The sequence below is a fragment of the Mus musculus genome, chromosome 12, assembly GCF_000001635.26.
Source record: "Mus musculus strain C57BL/6J chromosome 12, GRCm38.p6 C57BL/6J".
Taxonomy (NCBI): Eukaryota; Metazoa; Chordata; class Mammalia; order Rodentia; family Muridae; genus Mus; species Mus musculus.
In genome coordinates this window covers 28,382,692-28,401,384 of record NC_000078.6, presented here as the reverse complement: position 1 = coordinate 28,401,384, position 18,693 = coordinate 28,382,692, and positions in this window count along the sequence as shown.

The following is an 18,693-nucleotide window of genomic DNA, read 5'->3' as shown; positions in this document are numbered from 1 at the left end:
GCAGGAGGGCTGCCAGCACCTTGCCTTGAGCCTGGCTTTTGAGTGCTTGAAAGCAGGAGCCTGAGTCCTAGGCTTGCTGCTGCCATTACTGGGTGGGTGAGGTCTGTACACATCCAGGGGTTTCCTTCCTCCCAGTGGGTGGACACCACACAGTCACATGCTGGTTGGTGATGTATGGAGTACTTACCGGAAGTTGAAGGCTGGACTGTATTTCAATTTCTGCAAGTGTAGACAACACTGCTGGGAATTCTGGGTCTGGGTACTAGCGTCATTTGATTATTGGAATGTACCAACTCTGGAACAATACATATTTAGAAACATATTTATTAAAGTCTTTAAAAATATTGACTCCTAGGAGAAGACAAAGATGAGGACAATGTGTCAGTGGAGTTTGCAGCAGGAGGCTGACACTCTGCTGCATCTAGGGAGGGTCCAGGAGGGGGACAGTTCGATGGAAAGTCCTTGGAGTCATTGAATCAAAATTTCCAACCAGTAGGGAGTGATGCTTAAAGAAGAGTTTGAATCAAAGCAGAGCTTTGTTGGCTGTCAGGAGGCCAGACTGGAACAAACATAGGTAGGAAACCACAGACCAGAGAGTGGCAGGCAGAACAGGCAGGCCATAGGTGTTTGCTGCTTAAGTGTAAACATAACTCATTGGGGTCTTGCCACAACAGATGGGAATCTAGCTCCCGAAGAGATGCCACACTCCTTTCTCAACATCTAAAATAGCATTGTTTCCCATATTGGGATTTTCTCCCAATGAAAATGTATATATTATTTACTACAGACTTGAGCTGTACACATCTGTGTGAGTTCTGCAGGTTGCAAAGACTCATGTGCTAAATAAAGGCTTGCTCCCTAGGGTGGCACCTTTTGGAGGTGGAGCCTTGTGGGGAGTCTTTGGTCACTGGGGTGTGGCCTGAAAGGGAACAATGGGAGCAGTCTCTCTTAGTCCTTTGTCCTTCCTGGCCATGCTTCTGGCTAGCCATAGCCCAAAGCACCAGCCTGAGCCTATCCGGGACCAGAACCCCTGAAGCTGAGAGCCAGAGCCACGCTTTCCTGAGCACATTCATAATCTCACGTGCTTCTTTTAGTGACTGGAAGCCGCTTCTACAGCACCATCTGCTTTCCCTGGGTTTCTCCCTTGCTTGGATGAGTTTTTAAAAAATACTTACAGTGTGTGTGTAAAGGTCCAGTGATGTTTCATGGGGGTCTCTCACAATACTTTGCCTTTTCTCCTCTTCTTCCTCTAACATTTCTCTTTTCCTTCTTCTTCTAACATTACTTTATTCTCTGACAGCTTTGCTCTGCTGGGGATCTAATGCATTTATCTCTATATCCTTGTATGTGTCTGGCTTAACCTTCTTCTGTATAATGTACCCTTTGAGCAGGCATAAGTCACCTGAGCACATTGAACAAATACTATCTACGTCTTTAATAACTACCCATTCTCTGTCTGTCTGTCTGTCTGTCTGTCTGTCTGTCTGTCTATGCTCGCATAAAGCACTACTGTAAAGAATGCCTGCATATCTATCATGTAGGGGCAGGATCTTGCTTCCTTTGGTGTCTGTGCTCCATCTATACCACTGCAGCTACCCCAGAACAGCATCACAGTTGGGTGTGTGTCAGCCACATGCTTTTTAATGATGTTTTTATCATTTGTGCCTTTTAAAATAATGCAATGGCTTATGCTGCTCCTCTTGTAATTCCTAGGTTGGAATCCCACTTTTTGTCATAATATTCCTTCTTTAAGGAAAAGGCCATAGATGCCAAAACAAATGGAAACCCAGGGTCAATGAAAAAGGACTGATTTATCAAATGGGGTGTTTTCCTTCTTTGATTGAATAACCTGTCACTCTATCCCACAGATATCATTATTTTAATAAACTGAGATTTATGATATTCATAATGTGTTTATTGGATTCATATAAAATTATTGAAAAGTGATATTGCATAACTCATCTCTTCCCTTAAAATATAAATATTCAGCGTCCTTCCATGAGGAGGCATGCTCTCCGAGAGGGCTGTGAACATCATCGCTTCATATTCCACACAATATACCACCAAGGCCTTGAGAAACGTCTTTAATAAAGGCCGCAGCAGATTCCAGAGACTGAATTACGAGTTTTAATAAACACATTTCAAATATTTGCATATTAAACTTGTTTGGAAGTTATTGATTTGTTTGCCTTCTGCTCTTACGGAAACTGTTTTGATAGTGTGGTAATTGGCCAGCAGGTTCTACTCAAGATTACAGTAGTTTCCAGAGGAAGGGAAAAGAGACTGACATCACAGCAGGGCTCTGAGTAGCTCCCAGGCTATCTAAGCCAGAGAGGCTCACCCTTGACCTCTCTCCAGTCACCCTCTCCTTGTCACTTCAGTTGACACTGATGGCTTTGGTCCTCTTCAGTGGTACTCCCCTATGGGTATCCTGTTAACATGTCCTCCAGTGTTCACTCCTTCTCCATCCTACCAGGTGCCACATTGCCTTAGGCACTAAACACAGTGTGGCTGCTTATACTGAGTCCTGACTTAAAAATGGTATATTTTTACTCTCACCAAATCTAGGCTTTTAAAGAAATTACTTTATAGTATTGAAATCACAAATAAAAACCTCACACAGCTAGATTAGTCCCTAAAGCTCTCTATATTATAGCTATGTGCTAGAATGCAAAGAAATGCAGCATTTAGCCACAGGCTTGAGTGTGTCTTTTGATATGCTTAGTTTGCTACACTCTCTAGACCAATTGATCATTCTTGACTCTCTGGACATACTTGAAACTTGAGTTTGATCTCTTGAAACAACTCAAGTTGACCTCTGGCCTCCATACATACGTGCATACATGTGCTCATGCATGAATGCACATATGTATACTCATATACATGTACATACAAATACTTTTCACAACTCACAATACAGGATTCAGGAGGTGCTCAGAGTTATGGCCCATGACTTCATTGTTAATAATTGGTTCCAAGAGAGAAGAAATGATCCCATGGGATCAATTCTATTAATTGTGGGTAAAAAAACCCGCAGATAAAGTTGAATTATGGTTGTTTTTATTAAAATGAGGATAATTTAAACCTAACTGTGAAGAAGCAATTTGAGACTCAGACTATGGACTCTAACACTTCCAAGGGGCCAGGAGAAGTAGCCTGGCCCAAATCTAGGAGTTGAAGGCCAGGAGCTTGTGGAGGCTGGCTCATCTTCTGATTGTCTACCTGCCAACAAGGCAGTCTAGCTTTGCTCTCAGATCTTAGTCACTCTGATGATGTCTAAATCATGTGAAACCATACTCAGCATTCAGAACACTCTGAGAACCCTTTTGTGACTCACTGGAGGCAGATGTACCTTGGAGGCAGGTGTGCACTGGAGTCAGGTGTGTACTGGAGACAGGTGTGCACTGGAGGCAGGTGTGCACTAGAGACAGGTGTGTATTCAAGTTAGAAGTGATTTGAAGGCCGGTGTGTATTGGAGGCATGAGTGATTTGGAGGCAGGTGTGTACTGCATGTGCACTGGAAGCAGGTAAATACTGGAAATAGGTGTGACATAGAGACTAGAGGTCACTGGAGGCAGGTATGCACTTTAATAGAGTTACAAACCTAAACCAAATCTGCTGATTGGGCTTTAGGTTGAAAGAGAGTTTGGAGACCATTTTCTTTCCTTTGTTATCCTGGCTATATCACATGTGGCCTCAGGCATGTCTATAGGAAGTGGCCTTCAGCCTGAAAGTGCTTAAGCAATCACCCATTTGCTATATATATTGATAGCAGACTGTCTGTCTCTACCACGTTTCTAGTCGTATAATTCTTTTCAGTTACATTCAGAGTTATATTTTCTACCCACCATGTTGAACCTCGTGTCTGCATCTCCACTGACCAGATGCCTGCTTCAGGACACAGAATAGACATGTGTGTCAGTCTCCCTCATGAATGAAACTGAATTTTTACATTGATTTGTTTTTTATTTCAAGGATGATTTTTTTACTGTCTGACTGATCTGTAACTGGGTTGGTAGCCTTTATTTTACTGCTTTATTTTATTGTTCTTTATGTGTCCCTGGACATTTTTGTAAGCACTAGAGGTCTGCAGGGGAAGGAACACAGTGGGTCGCCTGCTCTTTGAGACAGCGTGGGGGACATTTAGTGAGTTAAAAATATTTAAACTGGCCCTTTTTCATAAGCATCTGTATCGTTTCCTTACATTGGGACAAAACATTAAGCAATAATATCAATAACCATAATAACTATCAATGAACAATAATTCTTACTTAGTCACAATAGTGCTTGTCTTAGGGTTTTTATTGCTGTGATGAAAACCATGACCAAAGCAACTTAGGGAGGAAAGGGTTTATTTGGCTTACACTTCAACATCACTCTTCATCATCAATGAATGTTGGGACAGGAACTCCAGGTATAAACCTGGAGGCAGGAGCTAATGCAGAAACCATGGAGAGGTGCTGTTTATTGGCTTGCTCCCATAGCTTGCTTAGCCTGTGTTCTTATAGAACCAAGGATCACAGCTCAGGATGAGACCACCCATAATGGGCTGGGCACTTCCCCATCAATCACTAAATAAGAAAATGCTCTATAGGCTTGTCTATAGCATAGTCTTACAAAGGCATTTTCTTAACTGAGGTTCCCTCCTCTCAATGACTACACATTGTATCAAGTTGACATAAAACTGTCTAAAGCAGTATGTATGACAAAATATCGAGGCAGGTGTATACTAGGTGTGCACTGGAAGCAGGTACATACTGGAAGTAGCTGTGCCCTGGAGGCAGGTATGCACTGGAGGCAGGTGTGCACTGAAGGCAGGTGTGCACTGGAGGCAGGTGTGTACTAGAGGCAGGTGTGTACTGGAGGCAGGTGTGCACTGGAGGCAGGTGTGCACTAAGGCAAGTGTGCACTGGAGGCATGTGTGCACTGGAGGCAGGTGTGTACTGGAGGCAGGTGTGCACTGGAGGCAGGTGTGCACTAAGGCAAGTGTACACTGGAGGCAGGTGTGCACTGAAGGCAGGTGTGCACTGGAGGCAGGTGTGTACTAGAGGCAGGTGTGTACTGGAGGCAGGTGTGCACTGGAGGCAGGTGTGCACTAAGGCAAGTGTGCACTGGAGGCAGGTGTGCACTGGAGGCAGGTGTGTACTGGAGGCAGGTGTGCACTGGAGGCAGGTGTGTACTGGAGGCAGGTGTGCACTGGAGGCAAGTGTGCACTGGAGGCAAGTGTGCACTGGAGGCAGGTGTGTACTGGAGGCAGGTGTGCAGCCTCCAACGTCCAGCACAGTATGACTGTGGCATCATACATTAACACACAGCAGAGATTTTATATATGAATATGTGAAATCAGTAGATGTATAATATTGCATACATAGAATACAGTACCTATACACACTCATGTATACTTTCAATACACATGCTATTAAAGATATAAAATCATGAACTATGTAGTACCTAAACTATATTAGTGTATAGCATTAGTGTAGGTCATACATCAACATGCTATTGATGTCATTGTAGACAACACCGAAAGCGATGCATAAATATTGATGAGAAGGAAAAGCAGTGTGCTCAGTGGTGAATGCCAACAGGGCCTTGCCAAGAGAGTTTGTCAGAATGTCCTTTCTTCCCCCATACCTTCTCAGGGTCCTATGGGGTTTCTAATTGCCACGGGAGACTCTGAAGCACAAAGTTTTACAATCTTCCATCCAGGCAGAAGCTCTTCAGGGTTCTAGCAAGGAGTAGAGGAGAAGGCTGAGCTGCATGCTAGGGCCTCATCCTTGAGCACCAGCACAGCCCTGCATGGGCATTTCTAACGCCTGCCTCTTCGGATGACCATCACCCACTGTTTGCTTTTCCTGTGTGGTCTGTCCCATACACATTGGCTGGCTTCCTGTAAAAGCAACTACATCATTTCGTTTTGAATCCCCACTGCTAGCCCTTCCCTATCACCAGTGCCTGCCTCCCTTCTCAGCATCATTACGTACCTGTTAGACCCAAACCCCAGCACAGACTAAACAGCTCTTCCCCTGTTATCCTGGTCCAAGTGCCCAGAGCTGGAGCTCTGCACATTTTCTTTGGACTACTCTATACATGAATTATTTTTCTTTTGGCTAGCTAAGATCTGCTGAAATAGTACAAATCAGATGTCAAGAATATCTTAAACAGCAGCAGCTAATGAAAACCAAAGCAAATAAATAAAACTGCAGACAACGGCAATGTGCCCGGGGTTACCTTGAAAGAAAGCAGTGGTTTCCACTAGACAAAACACTCACCTTCAAAGCATGAACAATGAGACCATTTTGGGAAAGGAAAACATCTGTTCTGATTGAGTTTGAAGCATAGGAGAGATCCTAGGTGACATGACCTGGTGTGGGAACAGAGGTGAGCATGTGACTGTCACACATACGTGTGTGTGCATGTATGTGTACATGTGTGTGTGCATATGCGTGCACATGAGTGCATATGGGGAACAGATGGAGGAAGGAAAGTGGAGACTGAAATAAGCCTACTTGATGTCTGATTCTAAAATAATATGTGAACCCACCAAGTATTTAGTTTAAATGAACTTTTTTTTTTAAATAATTCTTGCTTGGTTTTGTTATTCAGAAAAAATTATTATAAAGAAAATCAGGAAAGCAGAGAACTCAAGAAGATTAAGCACAGAATGAGGTATATTTTTAAAACCATAGTGTGTAGTTGGCTTCCGTGGCTTACAACTGTAATCTCAGCCCTTGGGAGGCTGAGGCAGAAAGAATTCTAAAATTTTGAGGCCAGCCTGAGTTACATAGGGAATTCCAGGTCAAGCCTGGGCTACAGAGTTAGACCTTATCTAAAAGTACATAGATAATGTGTTTCATCTATAGTGACATATTTAAATATATTTTATAATATGTTTAATAATAATATATTTTATTTATGCATTTAAAGTTTCTACAATGCACTGATGGTGGATTCAGGTGTGTGTGTGTGTGTGTGTGTATGTATGTTTATGAGAGAGAGAATACATGTGTATGAGAGAGAATTAAGAGGGAGTGAGAGTGTGCAAAGCTACAGCAAACTTTTTTTGACTTCTTTGAAACTGAAAATGGGGTGCAGATATTAAAATGCTTGTTTTGTCAACAAAAGGACCTTAGCTCAACCTCTAAAACTCATAATTAGAAAAATAAATCAAAACCAAGGCAGGCCTTGTGGAATACATCTGCAGTTTTAGCACCGGTGAGGTGGAGACAGGCAGTTCCCTGGAGTTCCCAGGCTAGTCACTTGGAGGGGTCAGGCCAGTGAGAGAGCCTGCCTTAAAAATCCAAGATGGATAGCTTCTCAGGAAGGACACCCAAGGTTGGCCTCTGGCCTCCACATGCATGCTCCCCTGCAGTTCCCTCCCCATACAAGCTGACAGCACAAATGGCTTTGCTGTCCTTGGGTTGAGCCCCACATGTGACTATTCATGACCCTGATATCTACCTGCTTCCTTTACCTCTATAGAAAAGCCAACCTTTGCACCTGTGCCAACCAGCCTGAACATAGGCTGACTGCAAGGACAGGCAAGGATCCTGTCATCAAGATCTGGAGAGGCAGGGCGCACTGTCTCATTGCAGGCTGATAGGTGCATTACGACAGAGCTGATAAATAAAAAGCAGAAAGTTAGTAATAGCAGCTAAGGTCTGTGCAGTGTCTAAGTTAAAACAAAACAAAAACTTTCACCTTTTGTTCAGGTTAAAAAGTCCTCTTGACCCCTGAGCTCGGGGCCTTCTCAGCATATGTATTATTTTTGGGGTGGGGACAGTACAAGTCAATCCATAGCAGTTGTATTATATGCTTCTGGCCACAGAGCTGGTTAAGGACACTTATTCATTCAACAGTCCTCAAATATTTAGCTAAATCTTTAACTTCCTTCATTGTTTTGGGAAGCGATGGATCCAGTGACCTGCCCTGCAAGTACTCTGATCTTATCTTTCAGTGACACTCCACGTGTAGCAAAGATCACCGACATACCTTTCAGGCTTCATGCTCCCTGAACTTGCATACGTAAGGCAGTGGGGCTCCATTGCAATTCTACCAGCTAAGAAAAACAGGAAAGAAAGGTTGAATCCAGCTACTCATTAAAGTAATGAAAATCATTCCAGTGGGGTTGGCATTCCTCACTCACAACACTGGCAACTGTGGCCAGAATCATCTCCTGTGGAGCACTAGGACCCATTTTCTGTCGGACAGGCACTCGAGAGGTACAGATCTGCTGGCGAACAATACGCTTATCAGAAGTGTTAGTGATGTGTGTGCCGAGTTATGACTAAGGTGATATCCCAGGGAAGTAAGGAAAACTTAAAGGGAAGTCGCCGTCTCATTCTGTATACAATATTTGAAATTGGGGGTTTGGGAGGTATCCAGCAACATGGAACTGATTAAATAAATGTAGGCCACCTCCGTGCTGAAACACTATCTAATCACTGAAAAATTTATGGACGAACATTTATTGATATGTTTGTTCACAAAGCCACATGTTCAGCAAAGGTAGAATGGAGTATAAATTACTATTTACGGTATAGTCTTGCTTTGGTAAGAACATATTATGTGTGAATCCAAAAGGACACACACTAACATGCCAACATAGGTCATATCTGGGGTGGTGTATATTTAACTTTGCTTGGCTTGCCTTTATATTTTTCTATAATGTGAATGTACCCTTTTTTTTTTTTTAAATAATGTGAAAAGAATCATAAGTATAAGATTTCCTCTCACTCCAGGTCTGAACACCCAGGAACAAAAAAGATTGATGTTTGCCTTCATATAACTTGACAACTAACGTTTGTATCCTATTTGCTGATTTTATGATGGAGGTATCCTAAAATGCCGTTTTCTTAATATTCCTTGATTCTGCAAAGACTTAGAATATGGAGCTTGTGGCCTGACTCCTGGGTGGCCCAGTGATGTAGATGTTTAGTGATAGCCCTGGGAGGTCCCAGAGTGAAAGCGTTGTACCCAATTAATTTTTTATTCCTCTAAGAAAATGCTACTTAGGTTGACAGGCATATTTCCTCAGTGGAGGGAGAATGCGAGATAAGAGCGTGCTGGGAAGTGGCTTGGGAATAGCGGAACCTTGTAAATCTGATTTCCCTGAATAGCCCATGAAAGCATTAAACAAACAGAGTGCTGTGTCCTGGAGCTTTGCCTGAATTAAAGAGCGTAAGAAGTATCGACTTTACACAACTCAATAGAACTATTATTTGTGATTGAATGCCAGATTAAATGGCTGGAGAGCGGCCACAAGCAAGGCTGTGAATACATGAGAATCGGAGTTTTTTCTAATCACTGTTCCATTCAGCTTCAGCAAATGCCTCGATGTCCCTTCCACACAGTGACACATGTCCTTAGGTGCAACTGACCTGCTGGTCTCTCTCCTCTCTCTCTCACATAGAGGGTATCCACCATTCTCAGGCTTCATTTGAAAGGTAAGGTGGCTGAGTCTAAATGGTCCAGATAGTTTGGAGCATTAAAAAGCATGCCTAGATCCATGGCTCTCCCCTCCCTGTTAGCCAGGCTATAAGAATCAGAACCAACTAATGGTAGAAATAAGTCAGAGTCCATAGGAGGGACACTTTTCTCTTTATAATACCAGGAAAAGCATTGTGTTCAGAAGAGAAATACGTACAGAAGACACTGCTCAACACTCCTTAGGCTGTCTTAGAAGCTCAGATCTTTATCTACTCCACTGTGCTGACCACATGGGATGTCACATCATATAAATAAGTTACACTATAGAATGCTTTACAGTTTGCAAAGTATATTTGATGCATGCTTTCTAATTCAGCGCTAACAACAACTCTTGCTTTATCACCCTTTACCGAAATGTCCCACTTAACTCTTTGGAGAATTGGGAGATAAAAGCGTGATAGTGAAAACTGTTAATTTGACAGGATCTAGAATCACCTAGAAGACAGGTCTTGGGGGACATCTATGAGGGAGTTTCTAGTGGGAGTTAGTTTAAGTAGGAGGACCCACCTGAAAGTTGGGTGGGTCCATTCTATGGACTAGGGTTGCAGGCTCTATAGAAAGGGGAGACTGAACTAATTACGAGCATTCCTCTGTCTCTCTGGTTCCTGACTGAGGATGTGAGCCAAACAGTATCCTCAGGTTCCTGCTGTCCTGCCTTCCCAGTCATGATGGACTGAACCCTTGAGCTGTGAACCTTATATTGCTCCTTTTGGGTTTTTTACAACAAGCAAAACAACCAATTCCTATAGTATTAGATATATTTCAAAGAATTAGTTCTCAGATTTCCAACTCTTAGCAACTCATAACTCTATGTCTTAAAAGTGTCAGCCTTCACTTTATAGTCTGGGAGATGTGACAAGTGGCTAAAAATGGTCAAGCTTTAGGATTGTCCTCAAGGCCTCCAAAATCTACATTATAAGTATTCTAAGTGGTCAGGAGCCCCATATGAATTCTGAAGGCAAGCAAGAAGGTAGGGGATTTAGGAAGTCAGGTTTTATTCTAAGCCAGTCCAGATATTTTATTGTTATTTATTTTTGAGATTGTATTTTGATTACAACATTTCTCCCTTCCCTTCCCTTCCCTTCCCTTCCCTTCCCTTCCCTTCCCTTCCCTTCCCTTCCCTTCCCTTCCCTTCCCTTCCCTTCCCTTCCCTTCCCTTCCCTTCCCTTCCCTTCCCTTCCCTTCCCTTTCCTTTCCTTTCCTTTCCTTTCCTTTCTCCAAACTGTTCCATGCATCACACCCACGCTCTTTTCAAATTCATGGCCTCTGTTTTCATTGTAACTCCTAACAGCAATCTGTAAATATTTGTCCTTACATCCACAGATACATGTAGTCTTTACCCCTTATCAAGGAAACTTCTCTTTTCAACAGATAGAGATTGTTACAAAAAACCCCACAACCAATCAATATGCTGAGTTGTGAAGCCCAGTTGAAATGGATATAGCTACAAGATGCTATGTACCTAAGGCTCAGGGAACATTGGAAATGAGAGAATAAAAGGTTGGAAGGGCCAGAGGACCAGACTTTGCTGTGATATTCTGTCTGCTAGTAACATTCGAAACTGCACCTATAAAGTTTCACTAACATGACTGCCAAACATGGGCTGAACAAGGACAGTCCCCTCCCTGAGGACTAACTTTCACCGTGTCCAAAGGTGCCACACACACTTCCAAAAGAGAGAGGCTAATAACAGTCCTACCCAGCTATGACATCTGTGGACCCAATCAACTACCAGCACAGCACAGGTGCAGTAGTGGCACACATACCTTGGAAGAAACCAACCACTCTCTAATTAGACTTAAGATCCACTCAACAAGAGGGAGACTGTATCTAGTGCTGGAAACCTAGCTAACATCTCAGTGCTAGTGAAGTCCTGTTTGTTGGAGGGAAATCTACAGACACTTTGTTTTCAAAAGAATTTCTTATTGATAAGTGCTCCTACATTATTTATTCAGCTTCTAAACCTTCCTGGGAACTAGGTTTATTTATTGCTTCAGTTGAGGTGAAAGAAAATTAAAGTGACAATGGCTTTGGAGAACTTGGGAAGGAGTGATCAGATGTCTTAGAGCCCTCTGGAAAGTGAGTGGAGGGTAGACAGCCCATTGTACACCATCACCTCTTGGGGTCTCCTGGTAGGTACTGAGAAGTCTGGGTGATAAGATGGACTTTGCGGGGGGGGGGTTCTACATATTAAGTTTCTGTCAGTGATAGCCATTTATTGATGTGTGTGTGCACAATACATCAGAGATGGAAAGGTTGTAGTAAATGCCATGTTAGGATCATAAAATGCCACTAGGAATTTTGTCAGCATGTGTGACTGGCACTCTAGGTTTTGCTGGGACTAATGGACCTTTAACAAAATTTCCAGAACTCACAGTGAGAAAAAATATTGTTGCCTAGAAAAAACATTGGAGAATAATGTTCCTGAGCCAAATCTCAAGCTCAGGAGCTCAAGGCATCTGTAACCCACAAAGAAGGCCCGAGAGCCAGATCTACATTCTGTTAATCATCCGGTAAGTTATAAACTTTGTGAACCAAGGTATAATTTAGAATTGGCTGAGACTTCCCAGAAAAGATTTCCTTTCTCCAGAAGATAAATGTCCAATTGATTTGCAATCCAAATATAATTATCTACTTGGAAGTTAACCATTCCTGTGTAGAGTACATCCTTATTGACAAAACACGTTTTGTTTTCATGTAATGCTCAGTAGTGTGTGTGTGTGTGAGTGTGTATGTATGTGTGTGTGTATGTGTGTGAGTGTGTATGTATGTGTGTGTGTATGTGTGTGTGTATATATGTGTGTTTAGAATAAATAATTTTTTATTTATATTGGCCATGATTTACTTTGAAGGAAGTTCAAAAAAATTAACAAGATGTATATGCATTGAATTTATAATATCAAAATAAAATGATATCAATAAGAGACACTAACAGTCCTACTCTCTGAGGACACTGCAGAGATCAGGGACTCTGGCAGGTAGAAAGGCGTGGAGGGACACAGTTCTGCCCTGTGGCAGTTGCCCTTACACAGAGCTATGGAATCATGTTATTTTGTGAATTTTCCATCTGCCATGAACTCTCTCATGGCAGGCATGTTTAGGCAGCTAAATGTTCTCCCAAGGAGTCAGTACATGAATGTTATCTTCTCTCATCTTCCTCCCAGAGTAGGTTTTCAGCAAGTGCATCTCCCTAGCAGCACTCCTTGCAGGGCTCGAGTGTTCATCCTTTGTTGAGCACTTTCAGCTCTGAGGGAATTTCATTTCTTGTGCAGAACTCTTCTGCACAGTGTCACGAGGCCTAGACCATGATCTGTAGTTTGTCTTCAGAAAGGAATGGCTTCTGAGCCTTTAGTACATTGCCACTCCAGTCTCTACCTTTCTCTCCTTGACTAGGGCTTCTTGAGGAAACTGTGATAATGTCTGGTATACATTGAGCAAAATGCATTTGTCAGAAATCTTATCAATATGATTCAGTCTGGGCTAAGGTCAGATCCCTGTTATAGCCTCCCACCTGTAGGCAGGTTTAATGAGCCTCTATTCTTCATTTCTCTGTTTGGGTTGTGTTTGGGGGCACAGGTGGAAAATTCCTGAATAGAACAGCAATGACTTGTGCTGTAAGATCGAGAATTGACAAATGGGACCTCATAAAATTGCAAAGCTTCTGTAAGGCAAAAGACACTGTTAATAAGACAAAAATGCCACCAACAGACTGGGAAAGGATCTTTACCAATCCTAAATCAGATAGGGAACTAATATCCAATATATATAAAGAACTCAAGAAGCTGGACTCCAGAAAATCAAATAACCCCATTAAAAATGGGACTCAGAGCTAAACAAAGAATTCTCAACTGAGGAATATCAAATGGCTGAGAAGCACCTGAAAAAATGTTCAGCATCCGTAATCATCAGGGAAATGCAAATCAAAACAACCCTGAGATTCCATCTCACACCAGTCAGATTGGCTAAGATCAAAAATTCAGGTGACAGCAGATGCTGGCGAGTAGGTGGAGAAAGAGGAACACTCCTCCATTGTTGGTGGGATTGCAAGCTTGTACAACCACTCTGGAAATCAGTCTGGTGGTTCCTCAGAAAATTGGACATAGGACTACTGGAGGATCCTGCAATACCTCTCCTGGGTATATATCCAGAAGATGTTCCAACTGGTAATAAGAACACATACTCCACTATGTTCATAGCAGCCTTATTTATAATAGCCAGAAGCTGGAAAGAACCCAGATGTCCCTCAACAGAGGAATGGATACAGAAAATGTGGTACATTTACACATGGAGTACTACTCAGCTATTAAAAACAATGAATTTATGAAATTCCTAGGCAAGTGGATGGATCTGGAAGGTATCATCCTGAGTGAGGTAACCCAATTACAAAAGAACTCACATGATATATACTCACTGATAAGTGGATATTAGCCCAGAAACTTAGAATACCCAAGATACAATTTGCAAAACACATGAAACTCAAGAAGAATGAAGACCAAAGTATGGACACTTCACCCCTTCTTAGAATTGGGAACAAAACACCCATGGAAGGAGTTATAGAGACAAAGTTTGGAGCTGAGACGAAAGGATGCACTATCCAGAGACTGCACCACCCAGGGATCCATCCCATAATCAGCCTCCAAACTCAGACACTATTGTATACGCCAGCAAGATTTTGCTGAAAGGACCCTGATAGAGCTGTCTCTTGTGAGGCTATGCCAGTGCCTGGCAAACACAGAAGTGGATGCTCACAGTTAGCTATTGGATAGAACACAGGGCCTCCAATGGAGGAGCTAGAGAAAGTACCCAAGGAGCTGAAAGGGTCTGCAACCCTATAGGTGGAAGAACAATATGAACTAATCAGTACCCCCAGAGCTCGTGTCTCTAGCTTTATATGTAGTAGAAGATGGCCTTGTCAGCCATAATTCGGAAGAGAGGCCCCTTGGTCTTGCAAACTTTATATGCCTCAGTACAGGGGAACACCAGGGCCAAGAAGTGTAAGTGGGTGGGTAGGGGAGCGGGATCGGGGAGGGTATAGGGGACTTTTGGGATATCATTTGAAATGTAAATGAAGAAAATACCTAATAAAAAATTAGAAAAAGAATAGACTTGATAGTGTGCTGACTCAAACCTACCTGAAATCTGTCTTGCTAACTTTTTTACCCTTAGAAGCCATGAAGTTCACCATGCTGGTGCAAGCCTTGCTGTCCTTAACGACTACTGCCTCTTGATTGTTTTGGGGTCATCCCTCTTTCTCAAGGGGAAGCATGCAGGCTTGTTCATGTCCTGGAGGGCCACTTGTCAGGGTTCTCATTCCTGTTGCTCTAAGTTGGTCTTGTGACCTCTCTAGGTTGTTAGGAGCTTTGGAGTCTGACCTACTTGTGAACCAGAGCAGAGAGGGAGGACTGACTTGGGACTATCTGATGATTCTGCCATCCCATCATGAGTCTGTGATAGAGATGGAGTCAGCTGGTGTAGTGACATTGTATAGTTACACAAATATATATATCCGGCCACAGTGCCCATGTCACATTTCCACAGATGAAGGAGGAGGAGATTGGCGAAGGTCAAGCAGCCAGAAGGCAACGAGTTTGCTCAAGTCTGTGATGCCCCCAATATTACTGCTTGGGATTCACATTTCAATAATGTTTACTGTGAAAATAAACTCCCCTCCAGGCCCAGAAGACCATGGAGGTAAAATGGAGTTCAATCATGAGCTGTTGCCATGGAGAGCAAATTGCCTCAAAATACTTTCATTCACTTTCCTACAAAAGGGAGATTTTCACCATTACAAAAGCTAAAACTGTTTTAAAGATCTATGAGATCTCACGAAGTTTAAAATCCTTTGCCATGCTTTGAATGCCCATAGCATACACCCTAGCACATGGTGAGGGTTTAATAAGCATTGAGTTCCTCTTGTCACTGTGTGATTTATGATATACTGACATAAAGCATATAAAAATCCATGTTAGCCGTGCTGCCCCGAGGCGGTGAGCATCACGCCAGATCTTGCGCAGTGCTCCCAGTCCACACAGCATGCTGTCAGATAGTGTGAGTGCTCTCTGCCATCACCCCATATCCTCCTCTGTCTCACTTAACCCCTCTGTGAGCACTCACCTCATGTGAAGCTCCGGCAATCAAGGTGAAGGATGGCATGGGTTGCCAGGGTGGGGGTGGGGGGACAATCAGTTCATCTCCTTTGCCAGCCCATTCCATCTGCTTTTCTGTACTGGTCCAGTTTTTATGGAAGTCTTTTGCAGGAATAATGGACCCCATAGCATTCATTCATTCATTCATCCATCCATCCATCCATCCATTCATTTATTCATTCATTGTATATTCATGCTCTTTGAATCTTAAGATCTATTTTTGTTGACAAGGAAAAATGCATTCCTGTGAGTGAAGCACATAACTGGGTGAAGTGTGTTTTCTTTGTTGTTTCGGCACTCTGGTTTAAAAGCTCTCTGTTTGCAGCAGGGCTTTCTTCTTGTTAGGGCAAACAGAGTAAATGATAGTGTCGATTAAAGCCCAGCAGCAGATCCAGTGTGTCTGTGGATAGGAAGGTCCTGGATGCTGAGCTAGCTGAGAGAGTAGACTGTCTAACCAGGGACGGGCTCTCCAGGATTCCCACACTGGCCTTCATTTGTCATGCTCAGTGTCCTAGATTTGACACTGTTGCTGAGGTCATTGGGGAAGGAGAGGGGTCACAGACAAGACAACCCTTCTGGCCCCACCCCATGTCTCTGTATAATATCAGAGACTTAGTTTATTTTGGTGGATTATATTTATTCAATTCTGTCTATTTGGTGTGAGTGGAAATTGTAAGCTTTCTCCCCAGACATTTTTCTTTTGCTTTAAACAAATTTGTATACAAAGCATTGGCTTTATTATGGAATATTCAAAACTTGTTTTCTTTGGTCTTCTTTTCTTCCCCTCCTCTGTCCTCCTGCCTCCGTCCTCCTGTCCCTCTTTGTCCCAGCAGTGCCCTCTTAGCTGTGCAGTCATTGTGCTTTATTTTGCTTTTCCTACAAACTCAGAATTTCTTCATAAAGCACTGTTTTAGGCAATGTGACTCACTGCTGTTGGGGTGGGAATCAGCCACTGAGAATCTGATTTTGGTTTTAGTCTCTGCCAGAGGAATGCATAGATATAAACGAGACAACTTTCTTGGGAGCTATGGATTCCCGTTAATCATTCTGCTAAATCCTCAAGGATATAACGGTCATCACAGAAAGATGGGCAGCTATCTTCCACTTCAGAGGAAGCAAGTATCTAAAGCAAACTTCAATGATGACACGTGTTGGAAGATAATCACACCCATGCATTGGTCAAGCGCACACATTTTTGTTTAACCTTCACACGAGTCTTCAGATATGGGTAAGTGATACCTCTTGGAAAAATGAGGGCCTAAAGAGATAGGGATGTATGTCTTAGCCTGTTTAGGCTACTGTACCCAAGTATTACAGTCTAGGTGGCTTATAAATAGCTGAAATCTATTTCCTTTAATTCTGGAGGTTGGAGGTCTAGGGTCACAGTTCAAGCAATGTCAGAGTCTGGCAGAGACCGTCTTCCAGGTGTGGGTGGCCAACTTCTTACATCCTCACATGAAGGAAGGAGAGGTCTCCCTGATACAGGCACCAGTTCCATTCAGAGGGCTTTGCCTTCATGACCTAGCCACCCCACAATGCTTCACCCTGTCATGGTAACACTGGGAGTTTTCAATAAGAAAACTTTGAGGGGACCCAAGAAGCCAGCCCTAGCTCAAAGCCACGGTTGGAAGTCTGCTGCTGTCTTGGCTTTCACATCTAATCTCCACTAAGCTGTGGTCGCCTGGAGTGTTTTCAGTGCTGAGGAGATTCTAATGCTCTCTTCCCTAGAGAATACTACAAATAACTCACGTGCATTTGAAAAGACACATGGCATGAGAGGAGTCCCCAGCAGACTTTAAGGCATTTTCTAGTCCTGAGATAAACAGCATGAAGACAGTGGTTACGGATATCTACATGGTTTTCTGATTATTGCCATTAATGTAACTTGTGTTCGTTAGTAAGCTGATAATAGACTTGTTATCTGTGTTATATAACTCCAACTAGAAGAGGAAATGACCTTACACTAGAATGTGATTGTATTCTCATTGCTGTGACAAAATGCCTGATAGATGTCACTTAAGGGAGGTTTTTTGTTTCTTTGTTTGTTTTGTTTTTTGTTTTTCTTTCTGGCTTACAGTTTGAGGTGGAGTCCATCATGGCCACATGGCACCCACAGCCACGAAGCAGTGAGATGAACGCTGGTGCTCAACTCCATTTCTCCTTTCTGCTTAGCTGAGGACTCAATGCCATGGTGTCACCTATATTTAGGGTGGGTCTTCCTACTTTAGTCTAGAGACTCCTTTAGACACAGTCAGAGGTTTGTCTCTTAGTTACTCTAGTTCTGTGAAGGTAACAACAACTATTAAATATCACAATGATTATTTAAACAACCATTCAAATTACACACACCCCCCCCCCCCACACACACACCCTACCACCACTGCCACCACCACTATTACCAGCACCACCACAGACCTATCAGCTAAGCTGCATTGTAGGGGAGTGTGGAGGTTTGAATAGGAATGGCCCCCTCAGACTCATGTGTGTGAATGCTTGGCCCATAGGGAGTGGCATTATTAGGAAGTGTGGTCTTGTTGGAGTAGCTATGGCATTGTTGGAGGAAAAGTATCACTGTGCAGGCAGCAGGCTTTGAAGTTTCCTATGCTCAAGCTATACTCAATGTGACATGTAAGGTTAAGCGTGTCCCATGTCCACAGGGCTTGGGCCACTGAAGTATTGACTGTACTTACCCCACGTGGGCACTGGGTGGGTGCTGGGCTATGGGTAGCTGTAGCATACCAATCTCGGGTGGAAGAGTACAGTCTGAGGTTCTGGGAACAATTGGACTTGGCTTGGGGGGGTTCCCTGGGCCTGAAGCGAGGCTGGGATCATCTTGTTCTCAGGCTCTTGGGCACCCAGGCACCACTGGATTGCAGAGGAAGAGCTGAGAATGGAGTTGGGGTCCTTGGGCTGGACCTAGCTGGGGCTGACAGGGTAGGGGGGAGTTCTGGCTGGGTCCCTTGGGGAGGAGAGTGTCCTTGGCTTGTTTGGCAGGTGGCTTGGCTTGGCTTGGTGGAGGCCATGGCTGGGAGTGCAGAGAGGCCTTCTGAGGGAGATT